The following is a 20,263-nucleotide window of genomic DNA, read 5'->3' on the forward strand; positions in this document are numbered from 1 at the left end:
GTCTTTCTCAAAAACAAATAAATAAACATAAAAAAAAGAAGGGTGATGTGAGCCACACAGATGGTTTCAGGTTGTTTAATATCCATTTTTTTTTTAATTTTTTTTTCAACGTTTATTTTTGGGACAGAGAGAGACAGAGCATGAACGGGGGAGGGGCAGAGAGAGAGGGAGACACAGAATCGGAAACAGGCTCCAGGCTCTGAGCCATCAGCCCAGAGCCCGACGCGGGGCTCGAACTCACGGACCGCGAGATCGTGACCTGGCTGAAGTCGGACGCTTAACCGACTGCGCCACCCAGGCGCCCCTAATATCCATTTTTAAGAGAAGCAAAAAGAAAGAGGTGAAAGTTAAAATCTCTCAGGATACCCAAAATATCATCATGTCAACATGTAATTATTAATGAGATACTTTGCATTCATTTTTATTGGATTAAGTCCTCAAAATCCATCACTGGATTACGTTTGGATCACATCTCAAATTGGGCACCAAATTTTCGACGGTGCAGGTGAAATGTTGAGTCCCAGCCAAAGACCAAATTGTGTTTAATGGAAAATAGTTTACACTGCCTCCACGTTAAAATCTAAACATAGCACATAGGTTACGTATACATCTAAACATAAGTTAATTAAGATTAAAAATGTCACGTTCAGTTTCTCAATCCCATCAGCCCAGTGGCCCAGGTGGCTGGTGGCTCTGGCATCAGACAATGCAGGTCTAGACCATGCAGTGACTGAGCCAGGCGGCCAGGGGCAGGACAGAAAATAATCACCCCCCAAGTACCATCAATTATCTCACTCGCAGATTAGAAGGTGTGCACAGCCATTTCTTTCTGACATAAATAATGGGTATGTGGAGACAGGACTTGTAACTAAGAAGGATTTGAACTTGACTTGTTACTTTCCAGGCTCTACAATTAATTCCACACCCGGGAAGGTCAATGAATCAAGTATTTGAAGCATATCGAAGGAGCTCCTGGGAGAAATTTTACATTTCTACGTAGACAGCGGCATTCTGCACAGCTGTGTGGACTGTCCCCTGGAACGCTGGCTGGCAAGACACGGCCCCAGGTGACCGTGCAGGACACACAGCCACATCGTGTCCTCAGGAACTCCCCAGGGCGTGCGGACAGCAGGCTTCTGGACCCGTCCTCTCCTGTCCTGGAAGGGCCATCATCTCACTGGCATCCTCAACACCCTCCCCTAACACCACGTCCACCGGGCTATACTGTCTTGCCCCAGCGCCCCCAGGGGCTGCTCCTCAAGGTGGGGGCTGTTTCCCGACAGTGATGTCCACCCACCAGCCAGCCCGGAGCTCAGGGCCCGGAGCTCTCGGCCCCTCGGGTTTAGGGAGCGAGTGGATGGTTTGACGTAGCTGTGTTACCCGGGGTACAGGTTTCGGAAACCAGAGCGAGGGAGGGGGATATAATGAGAACCATCCCTCTGCCCGTTTTTTCCAATGTTTCTTGAGCTGAATTTTGAAGAGAACAAGAAGCACAAGGTACCTTATAAATACGTCTTTCTTCTCTGAGAAAACATCTGGAAGGTTGACACGAAGGGACCCACAACTGCTTTTTTGTTGTCATAAAGCCCGTGCTGGAACGGGAAGGGCGCGAGCAAGGGGGAGCCAAACCAATCATTTTAAATTGGGCTGAGAAAGGCCATTTAGTTCCACTCCATCTGAACTTACCAAACACTTGGTGCAGACCTCCTGAGCCCCCAGGCCGCCACCCTCTCCTGGGCCTAGGGGCCCACCGCCAAGCCGCCAAGCCTCTAGGAAAACATCTTGAATGTGTTTGGCTGAAAACAGGAATGAGTCCAGTGTGGGGAGAGAGCTAGGGTTTGCCAGCCGGCATTTCTTTGTGCTCTGCTCAGGGCTGCTTCGGTATACAGACGTGTGCACGGTGGGGCCCATACACGCACGCGTGCACACCCGAGATTAAGGGGGAAACAGCCCAGAGTTTTAGCAGAGTAAAGGAAAATGCACAAGTTTTGAAAAAGGAAAAGAGACGCACATGCCTCTGGTCAGTCCCGGTCAGCCCAAGGAGCCCCAGGTGATGGGGCCAGGGGAGGGGGCAGACTCTTCCTTGGGCGAAGGGGACACATCTCCAGGCACACGTGGCCTCTGTGTTAGTGCTGGGGCAGTTGAGCCAGCTACGGTGCATGCAGACCAGGTGAGGCACCAGCCGGAGACCACACAGGGTGCAGCTCTGAGCATATCGATCCCTGCTCCCACCCTTGTGCACCCCAGACCTGCAGCACGGGGAGCCTGAGCCTTGAGGCCAAAAGTGTGACAGGCAGTCTGGGAGGGGAGAGGCTTCTGGGGACAGCGGGTGAGACGGTGGGAGTCTCAGAAGGCTTCCACGAGTGGGTGGCCTGGGGCTGGGGCATGCAAGCTGGTGGGCGCGACCAGGACAGAGTGTTTTTGAAGCAGCAAGGCTCTGAGGCCAGAACATCCCAGATGGTGTCCTGGTATTTTGTGAGCTTCTCTGAGATGCACAACTGGCGGGGAAAACACCTTTCCATCCTTGTTGGGAACCATTAGTTCCTATCGCCCATCGGCCAGTCAGACGTTGGGAAGCTGGTCAAGTGTGCGACAGGCTCCCTGGGTGAGCAGAGTTTGGCTAGGAGATAGTTGCTCATCCCGGCTGGATGGGAACAGACCCTGCTTACAGTCTTCTCAGGGCCTAGCATATCCCTGCTGCTTTGCCCCAAAGGAGAACACAGATAGTGCCGTGTGCACTTGGACTCCATGCTGGAGGTGATGTGAGAAGTTAAAAGGTATAGAGGAGCACAGTGCCCATGTTCAGGAAACAGTGGTGCTTTCACATCCAGGAAACAGGAAAACTTTGAATTATTTATATACTGAAAGAAACCAGTCATCAATAATGGGAAGAATTATAAAGATAGATAGATAGATAGATAGGTGATGGACACATAGATAGGTGATAGATGGATAGATAGATGATGGATGGGTAAGTGATAGATAGATAGATAGACAATAGATAGACAAAATATGGATGGATAGATGATGGACGGGTAGATGGATAGATAGATGATGGAGAGGTAGGTGATAAGTAGATAGATGATAGATAGATAGATAGATAGGCAAAAGATGGATGATAGATGATGGACGGGTAGGTTATAGATAGATAGACAGACAGACAGACAAAAGATGGATGGATAGATGATGGACAGACAGGTGATAGATAGATGATGAACGGGTAGAGACATACACCGATGTCATGTATCTACAAATAGGCAGATGACAGGTAGATGGGCAGATGATAGGTGGGTATGAAGACGGGAGTGTCAGGGGAAGGGAAAGGCTCCACAGTGCGAACTATTCCCAGAACGCTGTGTCTTCAAGGACTGATGCGATGCACGTGAGGCACGGTAGTGGGGGGAGGGCAGTGGACACACATGAAGCGGGTGGGGGGACACTGTTGATGATCTCCCTTCCAGAGGGTGCGCAGAAGGGAAATGTGGGTGAGTGAGTTCTTCAAACGTGATGTGGTTGCTTCATTGCACCCCCAGGGGGCAGGGGACCCCAAGGAACCGGGTCCTTCCGGGGGAGTTTGGGCTCCGCAGTTCCGAATCACAGGCGGCACCTGGGGCCGGCCCGTTCCCGGTCGGGACCTCTGCGTGACCGTCAGCAGCTGCTGAGAGCTTTGGTTACTGGGAGGTGAGGGAAGGTCTGGGTGGGTCTCTACTGCGTCCCCGAGGAGCCACAGCACATGCCCAGTGGTGTCCCCAGGTCTTCGGCCTACACGTCCCGGGTCACTCGGAGGAGCGAGCTGCACCCAGACCAGACGTGTTTTCTTCAGCTGCTGCTTGTGTCATGCTGGCTGGCACCACTGTCACCAGGTCGCTGGGGTCAGGCCGGGAGGGTCCACACAGGCCCCGCTCTAGCCAGAAGCAGGGGTCCGGGGTCAGGGGGACACTGCCCGGGTCACGAGGGCATCAGCCAGGGCACCCGGGGTGAGAACTAATGCCGGGTTTGGGTCTCCGCGTACAGCTGCAGTCCAGCCGTGTACCCTCCACGCTGCAGCGGCCACCGAGGTGCCAGACCCTGGCGGGGGGGGGGGGGGGAACCGGCAGGGGGGGGGGGAGGACCGGCAGGAGGGGCGCCACTCGCCCCCTCCTTCCCTGTCCTGGCTCTGTGGCTACAGTTCCTTCTTCCTACCTCTCTCCCTTCCCACCCAGTTCCGATCTCTTTCCTTCTCGCTGAAATCGTTAGGGCCCTTTGCTGTCTCAGCCTTGTCTCTCTCTGGTTTAAAGAATGTTCCCGTTTCTCCCCACCGGCCATCGCGTTTCTCCGTCTGCTTCTGGCCAGGCTGCTTGAGACCCTTCCCTTCCTCCCTCCCCTCTGCCCTCCAGGCTGCTTCTGGTTTCACGATGTTCTAAAGTGACCTAGAGCTCCCGGGTGCTGTCTCTCCGTCTCTCCGTCGCTGGGCTGGCGACAATGGACTGGGGGAGGGGCAGGGCAGGTGCTCTGGGAGGTGACCAGGGTCCCTCCTCACGCCCTTTCCTCCTGGGCGTGCCGTGCCCAGACTCCAGTGTCCCCAGGGCCCTCTGCCACGGCCCCTTGTGGAGAAGGGTCCCCCGAAGGTGGGTCCCTGCCTGGTCGCGCCCCGGACGGCCTCCCCCGCAGGCAGCAGCTTCTCCTCCAACCAGCGGCCCCTGCAGCGGGAGAGGCTGCCACGCCGCTGCCTCTAGGAGGTTCGAATAAAAGGATTCTTTCCGTGGACAGTGACCTAAGATAGACACGCTGGACAAATTCTGAAAGGACGGCTATTCTCCGTTTCAGCGGCGGCTCGAAAGGACACAAACGCAACCGCCCGAAACCGGATGGAGGCGGATCTTTCCAAAAGAACAAGGAGGCAGAAAGAGCGCGTCTTAAAATAGCTCAGGGCTTCGAAGTCTCGCTGCGCGGAACGTCCCGGTTCGCCTCCTGTGCGCGTGCGCCTGCCGGGGTGGGGGGCAGGGCTGCGTCCCAGCCGCAGAGGCGTCCAGACCCGCGGGAAGGCGGCAGGCGGGGACTGTGCCCCCAGCCCCACGAGACCCCCTCCGGCAGGGAACAGAGGCGGACGGCGCACCGGGGCACAGCCTGGCTCTGCGGCTGAGCGCCCTGCGTGCCCAGAGCCGGAGGACGCCGCCGCCGGTGCCCTGGTGGCCGAGAGGGCCGCGCCAGCCACGCCCGACGCCAGGGCGGAGTCACCCTCCTCCGACACGCCAGGGGACGGAGGAGAGCCGACGTGACCCAAGTTGTTTTCGCGGCCGCTCTCTGTGACGAGGGACTTCTGCTCCCTGTCAGCCCGGTGCCATCTGCTGCGGGAAAGCAGGGCCCTTGAAGAAGGAGCCGCTCCTGAATTATTGATCAATGATTAGCAAATGCAATCGAAATTGTAGACTGGATGTTGTGCGCGGATCCATAATTTATGAGCGGACAAAATAGGAGGTGGTAGAGGTAGCGGCAGGTGATTTCAGCCCCGTATCGATTACTTAAAACAACAGGAGGGAAGTGGGCTGTGGCAGATGGAACAGAAGCTGACGGCTCCGGGCCGGCCGGCAGCGCGGCCAGAGCTGGGGAATACGGCGCCGCAGAAGCAAATACGTTTCTATTGTGCCTCTTTGATCACCATGCTGTTCCCTGAGACCAGAGGACATATTTGTTTATAATTTATGTATTCTCTCGCCATAAAAGATTGATGGTGCCCTATTAGATACTCCAGGATCTAAATTTCCAGGTAGTTTGTACGGCGACAGCCGGCGACACGGTGTTGGGAAGCGTCCTCGGCCTTCCCTGGCAGAGGGGCGCCCCGGAGGGCTGTGCCCGGCAGCGCCCCCCTCACCCTTACCCACCCCCCCACCCCACCCACCCCACCCCCGCGAGCTGAGCCGAGCCAACCCCCCGGGACAGGCTCGGGGAAAACCCGGCCAGGACGCGGCCAGAAGGTGACCTGATTCTAAGCCCGCAGCCAGGGTTGTAGGTGGACGTTTTTCTCCTTCTGCGGACTTTGCGAGAGGACGGCCTGGCGCCCCTGCATCTGTGATACTGGATATTGAAAAGTACACGATGTCAAGTGCGTGCTGGGTCAATTTAGAGCAAGGGTGGGGGGGTGGCGGTTTTGCACCCAGGGGAGACGGAACACAGGGTAGGGGCATCTGGGGTGGTCACGGCCGGGGAGACTATGTAGAAGGGGGGACGCTGCTAACCACAGTCCAGGGGGCAGAGGGGCACCCCAACAAAGAATCATTGCCCTGATGCCCACCACAGCCATATCCTCCCTTTCAAGGACACACAGTCTTGGCAGCCAAGAGGGGCTGGTGCTGGGTCTCCCGGACCTGGGGCTCCCGGAGTGGGGGCGGCTGCACCAGACTCTGGTCCAGAGAGGGTTCTCTGAACCCCCGCATTGCAGTCTCCTCCCCAGTAAAGTGGGGAACAAGCTGCGTCTTGTGTGATACGGAGGCAGCTCAGACGGGGCACAGAGCCGGGTACGCAACTCACATTCGGTGCACGTTAATGTCTCATTACGTTCGTTTTGACCTTCTGCTTCACCAAGCGGGACAAACCCACATCCTTCACATTTGGAATTCCTCCGTGCAGGGTCTCATCTCTGCGATTTTCTCTCTGGCTGCCTACCTATCTATTATCTATCCACCCATCCATCCACCCATCTATCATCTACCTATTATCTATCTATCTATCCATCCATCCATCCACCCATCACCCATCCACCTATCATCTATCAATCTATCTATCTATCTATCTATCTATCTATCTATCATCTATCTATCTATCTCTATCATCTATCAGATATCCATCTGTACATCTATTATCTATTATCTATCTATTTATCAATCATCTATCTATCCAGCTATCCATTATCTATCATGTATCCTATCTACCCATCCATAAGCTATCATTCATGTATCTATTCATCTATCATCTATCTATCTATACATATATTATCTATTCATCCATCCACCCATCCACCCATCTATTTATCATTTTTGTGTCTATCCATCCATCTATCCATTTATCATCTATCCATCCATCCATCCATCCATCTATTCACTGTCCTCTATCTGTCTATCCATCGCCTATCCATCTATCATCTATCTATCTATCTATCTATCTATAGAGATGAATTAAATCAACTAAGACAAATTTCCTAATTCTTAGCCCAAAACCAAAATGTGGTGTGAATTGAGAACGAGGCGGAGAATTTTTTTTAAATCACTCTGTGGCTAGGATCTGCTCAACCCTGTACAAAACTGCATCCTGGTGTCAGAAGTGACCACAGGAACCCACTGCAAACTGCTCTTGAAAGTCCCAGCAAAGTATGTGAGCTTTGGGAACACTGCTCCATTCTGGAGAACATATACGAGGAAGCTTTTGAAATCAGTTTGAAACTCCTGCCCTCTATTGTTTTAAAAATGTAAAACAAAACAAAATGGAATTTGCTCACAAGAGCCTTCAGGGTTTCGCGTCATCTTTTTTGGTTTCTAACTAAAACGGACAGTGAGTAGCTGTTTGCAGAAGCGCGGGCATCCCAGCTTTCCTAATCGCTTCCTGCTCAGATCTAGGAAATCATCAAACAACCCACATAGCCAACGGGTCCTCAATTATTGAGGAATGTTTGTTGCTTTAAAAATGGAACTAAGTTACACATGCAGGGTACACAGGGTGCACCACATCCGGGGCCGCTGGGCGGTCTGGGGCGGGGGGGGGGGGGGGCACCTGCCAGAACAGGGATGCAGTGCCCAGGCTGCTGAACTGTGCTACGTCTGCTCCACGACACGCCTGCGGTAAAGTCCCGAGAAGCACAGGGTGTCTTCATCCATTCCTAGGAGGAATTATTTTCTAGTCACTGAAAACAACTCGGTCGGTGTGCTCGGAATCTGCAAGGAAAGATTCTGAACTGACAGTGAAGCCTGCCGTCGCGACGTGACCGCGCTCTGATGCAGGTGCTCTCTCGTGAGCAGGCCCGGGCTCCCAGGCGCTGTGGCCACCTGGGAAGTCACAGAGGCGTGGCCGCCTACTCCTGGACACTCCTCAGAGACCCGAGGTCCATGCGTGGCCTGCCTCTTGAATCTGGGCGGGCTTTTGGCCCCCTCGCCTGGTAGGGCAGGGCCGAGGGGATGTTATGTGACTTCCGAGGTGAGGTCGTAGAAGGTCAGCCAGCTGCTGCCTCCCACGGTCCCTGGCAGCCCTGAGCTGCCCCTTGAGAGGTCTGGGCCATCCTGAGGCCACGGTACCAGGGGGCCACTGGGGGTGCTCAGGCCGAGTCTTGTCGGAGCCCAGGCTTTTGGCCGGACCGGACGGGGAGCGCGCTGTCCCGAGAGCTCCAGACCGGCCACCTGCCAGCTTGAATGCACAGAGTGTCCACGCCACGGGGACAGAAGAATCAACCAGCTAAGCCCCAAACATTCCTGAACTACAAAATGATGAAACTTGAAGAAACGGTTGGTGTTTGAGCTCCCTGAGCTTAGGGGTGGTTTGTTAGACAGCAATAGACAGATGCAATGCCAGGCCAATCCAAACCTCTAGGGGGCGGGGCTCCGGGGTCACAGCACCAATCCAAACCTCCAGGGGGCGGGGCTCTGGGGTCACAGCACAAACCTGACTTCCTTCAAGGGGCCCTGTTATCTCAGGGACTTCCCGAACTGCGTGCAGACCACACAGTCTGAAACTACACACGCTTAACACAAAGAAGTGTGGGACGCTTAGCCTCATCCCCTCCAACACATCTGGTGTTTTCTAGTCTCTTCCTTTTTATTTAGCTCTCATTACTGAAATGCTGGCGAGGCCCCTGTGCGGCTCTCCCGTCCCGTGCTGTGCACACGCGCCTTCTGTTCTCAGGTGCCTGTCGTCCACTTGGTTGTTTGGTCCGCACCAAAAGGCTACTTCCCCAGCACCTGCTGGGCTGCTTTAATTTCTCTTAACTGCTAGTTTTGCCTTATTCGCTTCCGGAGGGGATGACAAAGGATGGCAAGGTCTTGGACGGCTTGAGTGTGGCCCCTGTCCGAGCCCCCCGGGGGCCTGTGCGGGACGGCTGAGCACCGGCCGCCTCGTAAAAGTGTCCACCTTGACCACGGGACTTTCTGCATCTGTCATTAACTGACTCTGTTTGCTGACCCCCGTTTCTGCTTGATGGGGGAAATTTGCCTCATTTGTATTTTACAGGTAAATTCAATCACACCCAGGGACTTCTCAGCCAACCCCCAGTGTCCTCTGTCCCCCTCCCTAAAGCTGTATCTGCATCCGGTCCTGTGACAGTGGCTCTCAGTATGGTACCTGCAGTCCGTGGTCACCGTCACAGGCCTCTCTGACCACCTTCGGGTCCCCAGCAGATACTATCCGCCGGGTGCCCCTTCTCTGTAGGGGGTCCTCTCCCTGGTCCTGACCTGTCGCAGCCACGTGGGCATCCCTCTGAGGGCAGGGAAACTTCCAGACAGACTGCCAAGGTCCCTCTGGCTGCAAACTGACCTTGGCCTTGTGAGGGGTCCCTGCTGCTCATGTCCCGTGGGCACAGCCCCTTCTCGGGGTCTGAGATGGAGGCAGGATGGACCATTGGTCCATCGCAGCCAGTCTAGTGAGGAGGGAAATGGGGAGCAGACACAGCGGCCTTGAGTCTATCCGTGCAGATGTTACGCACCGACGAGACAGGTGTCTTTTCTCACCTTGTGCTCCAGACGCAGGGTCTGTGTGCTCAGCTAATGTGAAGAACAGCAACGCCAGCTACAAAAACACCCCCCTTGAGAAACCCGCTGACTTCTTGTTCCCCCTCGTACCCTTCTGTCTTCTCTCCCCAGGGCACAGGCAAGGGCGTGTGTGCACGTCTGTGCGTTGGGGAGACCTAGCTGAGGGAGGAAGAGGGTCAGTAAAATATCAGTTTGTGTCTCTGGATTCCATCCAGTCATAGATAAATGCAGACATTTATGAAATAGAACTGTCTTTTGCCTCAAAACAGTGGGCGTATAAAACCAAACACAAATGCGTCACGGAGATAAAGGCGGTACCTAACAGGCAGGAAAGCCGTAGTGAAAGCTCGCTGCTAAGGAGTCAGAGCGTCGGACAAGTTCACCTGAAACAGTCAGACCTTTTCTTTGACTCACTGTCTCCGGGGTCCCCCTGGGGGAAGAGCTGGGCACAGCCCACGGTCCTTCCCGCCCGGAGGAAACACGCGTTTAACGGCGCGATGCTCGTCCCCTGGCCGCGGGAGGTGGACACGTGGCCGTCCCCTGCTGCGGGTGCACTTGCCTCTGAGTACAGAGTGTCCACCGACCTACTCTCGGCTCTTCCCGGGTGGCCAGGCTGGCTTTGCCGAACCGCCCTGCCCGGTGCCCGGCCCGGCCTGGCGGCGGACACCCTCGGGTTCCTTGGCCGCACGACATCTGGGGTGCGGAAAAACGGTCTTGGGTGATGGAACCGTGGTCCCCCGGTTTGGCTTTCCCACCATATTACTTCTGTCGCCGTGGCAGGACTGGAGCTCCTACCAGCTGCTGAGGCCCTAAGACTGAGGAGCCCCGGCCTCCCTGCTTGCTTCCGAGTGCTGGCCCCTGCCCGCTTCTTAGGCGAATTCTGCCTTTGAAAGATTAACTGATTCCCTGAACTTAAATATAGTGTGCTGCTCGCGGGGGGACCTTCCCTTTGTAAAGCTGCTGAATGATTCAGAGGGTCTCATTATTTCAGCAGGGCCACCGTGCTCTCCAGCTGTCGCCACCATATGCCGTGCCCGCCCGTGGACAGTGGCGGTGGGCAACACGGGGCCTCGGCCGGCCCAGGGGAAAAGACCGTGGCCACACTCCTCTTCCCGGGAGCCGTGTTTTGGCCGCAGCTAATTGACTCCTTAGGAATGACTGAATTTTTATAGGCAAGCAAACATACCTAAGACGTGTTTAAAAGGAGAGCAGTCACAGAAAAGCACCAGGACTGACAGAACTGTGCGTCTGTGCTGGGGTCCGGTTAGGACACTTCCCTGGCCGTCTGCGACCCCAGGCTACCCGAAGTCCCTCTGCGTCAGGCCCCATCCCTTTGGCAAGTCCGTCGGCAAGCTTGTTGCATGAGAACTTGCTCGAACGCGTTTGACGATGAATGTGGGTTCTCCGCAGACACGGTTATAGCAAGCATTGGGAGCAGCTTCAGCTGAACACACTGCAGAGGGTGGTTCCCCTTCTGGAACCATCCTAAGGAGGTTCCCTCAGCGGGGTGGCCGCCCCAGCTCCAGGCTGAAGATGCCGCAGCGGCACCCCTCGACCAGAAACACGGGGCTGGAAGGAAACGGAGAGGCTGTGTGCGGGCAGGTGGAACAGAAGGAAAGCTCAGACGAGACCCGGTGGCTGGGGCTCTGTTGGTGCAGCTTCTTGTGAGGAGGCAGGAGACCCCAGAGCACTTCCACAACGGGCCTCCTGCTGGCATACTGGTCTTGCTGGACCTTGAGTGCCCGGGTCACGGAAGCCACCCAGTCGGTCTTCCCACCACGGAGGCCTGACTTCTGGTGACACCAAGTTCTGATTCCAGAAGTTTCCAGGGATGACTGCCCTGGGCCCAGGTGCTCTCTGCTTGTAGGAGGTAGAGGCAGTGATATGATGCTATTGAGTGCCTCCGTGATGCTTCAAGAGGGAGGGACGTGGGAGGTTCGGGCCCCGTGGGAGCTGCAGTCATCCGGGGCAGACGGCTCAGGCGTGTGTGTCGAGAGCCCCGCCTCTGGGCCTCGGCCTCCTCCCTGCCTGGGACGGAGCAGAAGGAAGACTTGGAGGGAATCTATTGAGTTTCTTGTGTATATAGGTGTATATAGGTGTAGAGGTCTCCATTCTTCCCTGGGGATTTTGTCATTTATTGTTGGCATTTCGTTGTTAGAGTCTCTCTCTGTAGCCTTTGGTCTCTGGTAGGCCAGGTTGGGCAGTGAGAAAAGACATAATTTGGGGGGGAAAACTGAGTGGAAGCTATTTCCCATCTGACCCACCACGGTGAAGGAGCTGCTTGGGCCGACGTGCAGACCCCGTGCGTTCCCAGCTTGGGGACGGTGTGGGCAAAGCCTTCCAAGTCTGGGGCCCCCGCAGAGACGCCTGTGCTGGAGGCCCACCTCATCGACGCCTTGGTCCGCGGCCGTGTCGGCTGAACCTGACAAGTTTCTCTCTTCCTGCCTACCATTTTGTCTTCTTCCGTCGGTTCAGACTTGAGCAAAGAAAACGGGACTGTAAGATCCTCGTGAAGACATGCCAGGCCAGGTGTTAAACAAGTCACCTGCCTTTGCCCTCTTAACCTTAAAGAATTTTATGCGGGTGAACTGTTACCACGTCCATTCTGCAGATGAGGCCTGGGGCTCAGGGAGGGTCACGTTCTCTAGGATCACACCAACTGTAAGTGGCAGTGATGGCTAGTTTTCTGCGTCCACCTGAAGGGATCGCAGGGAGCCCTGGTATCTTGTTAAACCTTATTTCTGGGTGGGTCTATGAGGGTGTTTCCAGAAGAGGTCAGCACCTGAATTGGTAGGCTGGTGACGCACACGGCCCTCCCCAGTGCGCTGTGGCCGCACGCGGTCCATGGAGGGAGCTCGTGAAGCCAAGGGTGGAGTCACGCCTCTTCTCGAGTCCACACCGTCTACCCCAGAGTGTAGACAGCAGCTTGTGGGCGGGACTTCCTGACCCTCCTGATCCTGGGAGCCAATACCTCTTAATAAATCTCATTTATTCGTTCTGTGTCTCTGGAGAGAGCTGACCAACACAGGAGGTGGGGTTAGAACCCCAAATGCCAGACCCAGAGGCCCAGCTGTGCCTCCATGAAATCATGTTGAGGAGGGGGTCCTTCCACAAGGTTTTGAAACCAGCCTTGCTGAATAGCAGCTGGGGAGAAACACTTCCAGTAACTAAGCTTCTGTGACTGAAACGGGGGCTTTTGTTCACTTTTGGGGCACACTGTTTGATTGTGTTTCGCTTCCAGGAAAACGTCCCAAAGGTCTCTTGAACACACAAGACATTTTGTACTCCGGCTGCCTGTTAGAATCATCAGGGCTCTGTGGAAACTACCAGTGCCCGTGCCCTTTATCACCTATGAAAACAGAATCTCAGAGGGGGAGGGGCCATCCCAACAGGGGTCCTCTTTTTTTTTTAAGTCACAGATAATTTTATGTGCAGCCCAGTTTAAGACAAATGTATATCAAGTACGCATTCACCGTAAGTCAGTGGGGGGGGGGGACCATTGTCACCAAAAGACCAGGTACAGAAGATACGGTTGATTCTCATCGTTTATGGTAGTCGTGTTCCGTAAAGTCACTGAGAACACAGATCGGCCACACACTCAGCCATCGCTCCTGGAGGAGGCCTGGGGGTAGGGTTCTGTGAGCCGTTGGGCGAAGCATTTTCCTCAACCAGTCAATACACGGTCTTGTTTTAGGGCTGTTTCTCTTTGAAGACATCTTACTGAATATATGTATTTATTTATTTTGAGAGAGAGAGAGAGAGAGTGTGAGCAGGGGAGGGGCGGGGGGGGTGGAGAGAGAAAGACAAAATCCCAAGCAAGCCCCAGCACTGTCAGCAAGGACCCCAATGTGGGGCTCGAGCTCACGAGCCATGAAATCCTGGCCTGGGCTGGAACCAAGCGTCAGAGCCTTCATGGACTGAGCCACCCAGGCACCCGTCGTTGAGTACACATCGCGGACTCGTTAACATTGAACGTTGGGCCAATGTAGCACCGTAATCAGGGCTGAACGCGGCTTACCTAGTCTGCATTTTCTGTGCGAGGCACTTTGCAGCCTGCTTGTGCTTGGGCTCACCAGACAGCACTTCTGCTCCACACTTGTGGCCACTTTAACCAGCAGTGACACCAACAATAAGCACAAAAATTCAGAAAGCATCGCATTCAATAGACTGCAGGCAAGATGGTTATTTACAGCATGAGAGCTTAGCCCAGAAGGCCGAGCGTCGCCTGTGTCCACCTGCCCTGGGGACGTGCGCCCAGAGACTCAGACGTCCCAGCTCTGTGCACACGTGGGTGAGTGATCGAGAAAGCTCTGTGAGTACAGCCGTCCGCTCCCTTCCACCGGGGACACGCTCCCAGACCCCCAGTGGGTGCCAGCAACCAAAGTGTCAGAGCCCATGTGGAAGTGTGCTTTTCCCTGTAATAAAGTTTAATTCACAACTGAGTCCTGGAAGGAGACTAACAACAATGTGTAATAATGAAATAGTAGAACAGAATAGTTATAACAACACACGGCAAAAAAAGTTACATGAGAAGGTCTCTCTCTCGAAGCATCTTATTCTACTTGTACTCAGGCTACTTCTCCTTGTGATGCTGTGAGAGGGGGAAATGCCCGCGAGATGAGGCCAAGTGAGGGCGTGACGTAGGCGTGTACATGGTGTGAAGCCAACACTGAACTTTTTTATAATTTTTTTTAAGGTTTATTTATTTTTGAAAGAGAGAGAGAGACAGAGCGTGAGCAGGGAAGGGGCAGAGAGAGAGGGAGACACAGAACTCGAAGCGGGCTCCAGGCTCCAAGCTGGCAGCACAGAGCCCGACGCGGGGCTTGAACCCATGAACCGTGAGATCATGACCTGAGCTGAAGTCAGATGCTCGACCGACTGAGCCACCCAGGCGCCCCGCTACCACTGACCTTCTGACCAGTGGTATCTGAAGGAGGATCCCTGCCTCCCGTCAGCAGTGACAGCAGAAAGAGGAACCACAGATTTGGGGGTTTCGAGAAGACTGGAGGCAGCAGGAGAAGTCTGCAGGTGGGGGACCCACGGCGGAGAGGGCAGGCGGTGTTCCGGTTTTGGAAGCAGGTGAGTCGTCCGGGTGGCGGAGCACGGCCACGTCCCCTAGGAAATCGGCTCTCTCGGGGACGAGGGCAGGTGGCAAAGGAGCCCGGCCCGTTGTCCCGTGAGCCTCAGGGCAGCGGTGGGGCCACTGGGGTCTGGGGCTGAGTGAGTGAAAGCCAGGGTGTGCGCGAGGGGCAGAAGGAAGTGGACGTGAGTTTTCCCACTTCTGCGGAAACTCGCGGCAAGTTCACGGCCCTGTCTCCAGAAAGGGCGCCGGTGCCCCGTGCACGGTGGCCACGTCCTCGGGGGACGGCAGCCCCACGGAAGGGCAGCGCCAGATCCTCCCTGAGCCTGGCTCCATCTGGCGGGACGGCGCGGTCTCCCCACCCCCTGTCCCGAGCCCCGCGCCCCGCGAGGTCCGGAGACACTCTCGGGGGAGGCCCTGGGGCCCAGCGGCGGCTGCCCTCCCCGCGGAAGCTCCCTGCGGAGGACACCCTGGGAGACGGGGTCCCTCTGCCTGAGGCCGCGCGGCCCTGACTGCTGAGCGACAGCCCCCGGGATGGAAGGCGGCGGCCGGCTGGGACCGCACACGTGCTCTCCGCGGTGGCCCCCACGCCGCCTCTGTCACCAGGGCCGTCACCCCAACCACCCGTGTGGGACACCGTGGTCCTCCACGAACCGGATCACAGCGTGGTGCACATCCATCCTCTCTCCACACGTGCTCACACACGCTCACATGTGTTTACACACTCACACACGCTCACACATGCTCACGTACATGCTCACATGTTCTCACACACACATGCCCACACATATGCTTGCACACATACACACACTCACGCACACACCTTCACGTGCTGACACACTCACATACTCATATGTTCACACACACTCTCACATGCTCCCAATTTACACACACACACGCTCACACATGCTCGCACACTTACACATGTGCTCACACGTGGCCCAGAGACCTTGCCCATCTCCCCCGCCGCCGTGTGCACGGGCCCCCAGGCCAGCCCTGAGCAGCGCACTTCTTTCCCAGCTGTCCCCATCACGTAGTAATTTTCTATAAAGCCTCTTGGCTCGTTTCCAGAGCCAGCCTCACGGTTTTATCTGATGTTTCAAGAAGTGAAATGAGATGAATTTCAGCACCTTTCTATACGGTGGTATCCATTCGGCGTAAAATGTATGTGTGCATTCATTCATCCAGTAAGACATCAGCCAGGGCTTACTGGGCCCCAGGCTCCCACTAGGTGTCGAGGTGGGTGGTGGGGAGCTGGCCAAGACGGGACGAAGTAGCCTGCCTTCCTTCCTTCCTTCCTTCCTTCCTCCTTTCCTCCCTCACCCCCTTTCTGCCCTCTTCTGTTCTTGGTCATGTTTTGGAAACCCTAAATAGAAGTAGAGCTAAAAAGAGAAGAAGTAATTCCTGTTGCCCAAGAATTCAGATTCTGGAGCATTCTTTCAGGCTGTGTCCCGTGATCGATCAGCACACCTCAGTATCAGGTGTTGCATGAAAAACCGGGAGACGCCTCATCGTACAGGGAGCGCCCTCAACGCCCATGAACATCTTGAGGACTCTTGTCTGTAACAAACAGATGCATTTCGTTTTAACTTCGTGTTTCCAACCCTGTTGTCTATCAGCCCTCGGAACACCAATCACCCTGCAGACCCGCCCCCGAGAAACAGACTGGACGCCTCTGAAGAGTGGGACAGGACGCCAGGGTGCGGGCACAGACGGGCCCTGCTGGTCCTCGGAGGCAGAGATTCGCCTGTGGGTCTGCCTTGCTGTGCTTGGAACGCTCCCTGGGCTGAAAGCCGGCTCCGGAGACATCACTGGTGTGGGGCCGTCCTTCTTGAACCGCTTCTCGGAAGACGAGCCCATCCTTGAGGCAGAGCGGGCGTCTTGCAGGCCAGGCTGTGCCCATGTGGCCCGCGGGCCTGACGAAGACTTCGGGGTCTCTTCCACCCCTCACCTCACAGACTCCTCACTGGAGGAGGAAGGAGAACAGCCTGGAAGCTGTGTCTAAGCGGCATAATCCCTCTTCTACTTCTGCGTGTTCTGGTTAGGGACAACAGTTTCGCACATCCTTACCGCTTTGGGTTTTCGGTTCGTCTTTATGAATAATTCACATGTAGTCCTCGGCTACTGTTCCGCTGAGTGTGACATGACTCGATTCGTAAACACGTGTCATGTTGCCGTCCCCCACGAAAATGAAGCCCCAACATGCGTACACACGAGCGGACCCGCAGCCATGCAGCCACGATGCCGTGGGACAGGCGCTCCCGCCTGAGCCACCACGATGGTCTTGCCCCAGTCTTGGTGACTGAGGACGTCTTGAAGCTTCGAGCCAACATAGGTCAAGTTCAAGGGGGTCTGGCATAAAGGGGGGAGAGGATGATTGGGCAGAGAAATAATGGCTGGTCTGGGGTCTCGGAGGCACCGCATGGGTCAAGTTCCCCAGAAAACTTCCCCAGAAAACGGAGGAAGGAGCGAAGTCCCCAGAACCCGCCAGGCGCCCAGTGACAGAAATAGTGGGTCAGGAAGGTAGTAAGGAGGTAGCCGTGGAGCCAGGCTGCACCTGCCCTTCCCTGGGGTGCACACGGAAGGCCCCAGATCGTTGATCCTGGACCATGAGCAGTGGAAGAAAGCCCTGGCACCCCCCCTCCCCCACAGCTGTGCTAGAGCTTGAATAAAGCATGGGCCACGGGTCTGCTGCTCTGAGAAGGTTTTACGGTTTTCCCTCTGTCACTCCCCCTAACCTCGTTCCTCTGTGCCCTTGGGAACACACTGGCTCTGAGGGTCCCCAGGGTCCCTCAGGGGACTGCCGTCCATGCACCCGGGCTCTGTGTCTCTGATGCACACAGGCTGGTGTCATCTCATGCGCCATGAAGTCGAGCTCAGGGAGTGACTGGGCACCCATTTGGTCATTTGGCTATTTTCTGAAGAAATATCCACACAGTATCTTCCGGGAAATGAACTTTACTCTTTTAAAACTACAGCCATCTTTAGATTTTTGTAGAAGGTGTGTTGAAGGAAAATTAGTCTTCTTCGTTACTGACTACTTTATAAATGCGAAGGTATTTGACTTTCCATCTTTCTTACTCACGTTTACAATGCATAAAAGACCCAGGCCACAGTACTTTTAACAATTGCTGTTGGCACCTAACCTTCAGAAATAGAGTCTTCAACGGGCACTTTGGGGAAGAAGGTCCTAAAGTGGACAGGACAGGGTGTCCCCCAGCTGGACAGTTGGGGGCACACCACCGCCCTGAGACGTGTGCATTTCCTGAATGTTCCCCAAAGAGCTGGGACATGGAAAAGTCTTTGTATGTCATGTGTCTCTATCCGTCTGTCATTTCCCCTCTGATCCTCATTTACCTGCCTGCCTTCTCTCTCTCTCTCTCTCTCTCTCTCTCTCTCTCTCTGCCAGGTTTGACAAACTCTGACCCAGCTTCAGAATTTCATTCTCCAAAGCAGGATCTGTGGTCCCGAGGTGCTGACCAGGTTCTAGCTCTTGGGCCCAGTATCCGGAGCGCCGGGGACCCTGCTCGAATTAAGGCGGCTATTTCGCAGATTGTGTTAGAAAGTCAACAACTGAAGATGAACAGCAAATACCTATATTCTGTCGGACACTCCTTATTTCTACACCCCAATGCTCACCTTCTAGTTTTAATATACTGTCTATGTTGGGAGCATGTACATATATTTCATATACAATTTTCAAATAAGCAGCCGAAGTCTCATGACACTTTTAAAGCCTGAGCTAAACACCATCCATCCCTCGTGTATTTGTGCTTCCTTCTGTGTGTCAGTAGCTCTGCATCACGGGCGTAAAAATACTCTTGAAGGTGTGGGAGGGTCAGGGGAGTGGGCAGAGGGTGGAGGGGTGGCGGGCAGAGTTCTGCACCCCCAGGCACCGTCCAGGGGCCCTGGAGCCACCAGTGATTGGGGATCGCAGGGTCTGCGTGCCTGGCCCCAGGAGACCCGCAGAGCAATGCCACTCACTCTGGGTGGGCTCTCAGCTCTGACCCACTCTGGGGTCGTGGCGGTAAGGCCTCGCTTGAGAGTTTGGCCAAGAATCACACTGTCAAGTCCAGCATGCCCCCGGCCACCTCATCACGAGCATCTCACCCGCGATGATCTCCGTTTTCCCGAAAACGGTGTGAACACACTAAGGGCACGATTGCCTCCTTTCATCTGTGACTCTGGAGGGACAGTTCTACATTAGCGGGCCTTTTTGGAAGATGTATTGGACTTTAATAAAACTTGATCAATGCATTTAAGTCAAATTGAATTATATGTAAGTGGATAGGGTTGACATATGTTTCAATATCTGTGAGTGATACATTATTCTCCAGTGAGCATAAAATTTAATGAAATATAAATACCCATTAATCCTCATGTTTCAACCAATCAGTCACTGTGGCTGGTGCCTGCTGTGAGCAGAAGCGGGCCCAGAAAGTCATCTGTTTCATCGAAGCAGGAGTTCCAACCTGGAAAGACATCAGAAGACGAGAGAAGAGAGGAGGCCCAGGGCGGGAAGCCTGCCAGCTCGAGGCAGCGCGGCCGCCCCCCTCCTCTCCAGCCCTGTGCGCGGGGGCCCTTCTCCTTTCCTCCTGGGTTTGCCGTGAGCAGCGAGAGACACCAGGGAGTCCTCACTGTCCCTCTGCCCTTCGTCCGGGCGCGGTCACCCCTGCATGTCCCTAAAACGGTGCACACAGAAGTACAGACACGGAAAAACGGAGGTGGTGGGCCGGCAGCTTAATTCACCACAAATACACGTCCGATCACGTCGGTGGAAACGGCTTTGCGCCTCCACATCCACGTAGCGCCTCTGCTCGGTTCGCGACCTCCCAGGACTCTGGCTGCTGGGCGAGGCCTCAAACCACCCCCACTCTGAGGAGGCCCCTCCCCACCCCTGCGCCCGCCCCTCCCGTGCCCTGCTCTGCACCCTGAGGCCGTAGGGGTTGAGGCTGTACTCTGACGCCCCCCCGCATCGGCCAGGACGACTGTCCTTGGGGAGCCGAGACACAAAAGGCGCCACAGGAGCAGAGGGGGGTTGAGGCCCTGCCCCCATTGCCTCCGTGGAGGGGCCAGTGGGCTGTTGGTGATGCAGAAACCGGCCCTGGCAGGTGACAGATCCTTTACCTTGAAGGTCCGGTTTTGAGGGGTGGCCGTGCACCTAACCGCAGGGCACGGCGGGACCGTTCCAATGAGACCCCCCGGCCGGTCACCTCACAGATTCAGCTGGAGGCAAAACTCTCCCACCTGAGCAACGCCAGGGAGCGGCCGGTGGGAGCGGGGAGCCCGCGGGGACAGGGCGTGTGGCTCCCAAGGTCGCTGCTGCGAGTCCTGGAGAGCAGGTGGGTCCTCGGAAGACCCTAAGCAGACGCGGCACAAGTTGGAGGCCTAAGAGCAAACACAGGGGAAGGGTTTCAGGGGCGGGAGAGTCAGGGGGGGCTGGAGGAGGGGCCCTGCTCACAGGAGGAGGGGTACA

Source organism: Lynx rufus, unplaced genomic scaffold, assembly GCF_022079265.1.
Source record: "Lynx rufus isolate CCGP_SWC_20201006 ecotype Redwood Valley unplaced genomic scaffold, mLynRuf1.p SCAF_1, whole genome shotgun sequence".
NCBI lineage: Eukaryota > Metazoa > Chordata > Mammalia > Carnivora > Felidae > Lynx > Lynx rufus.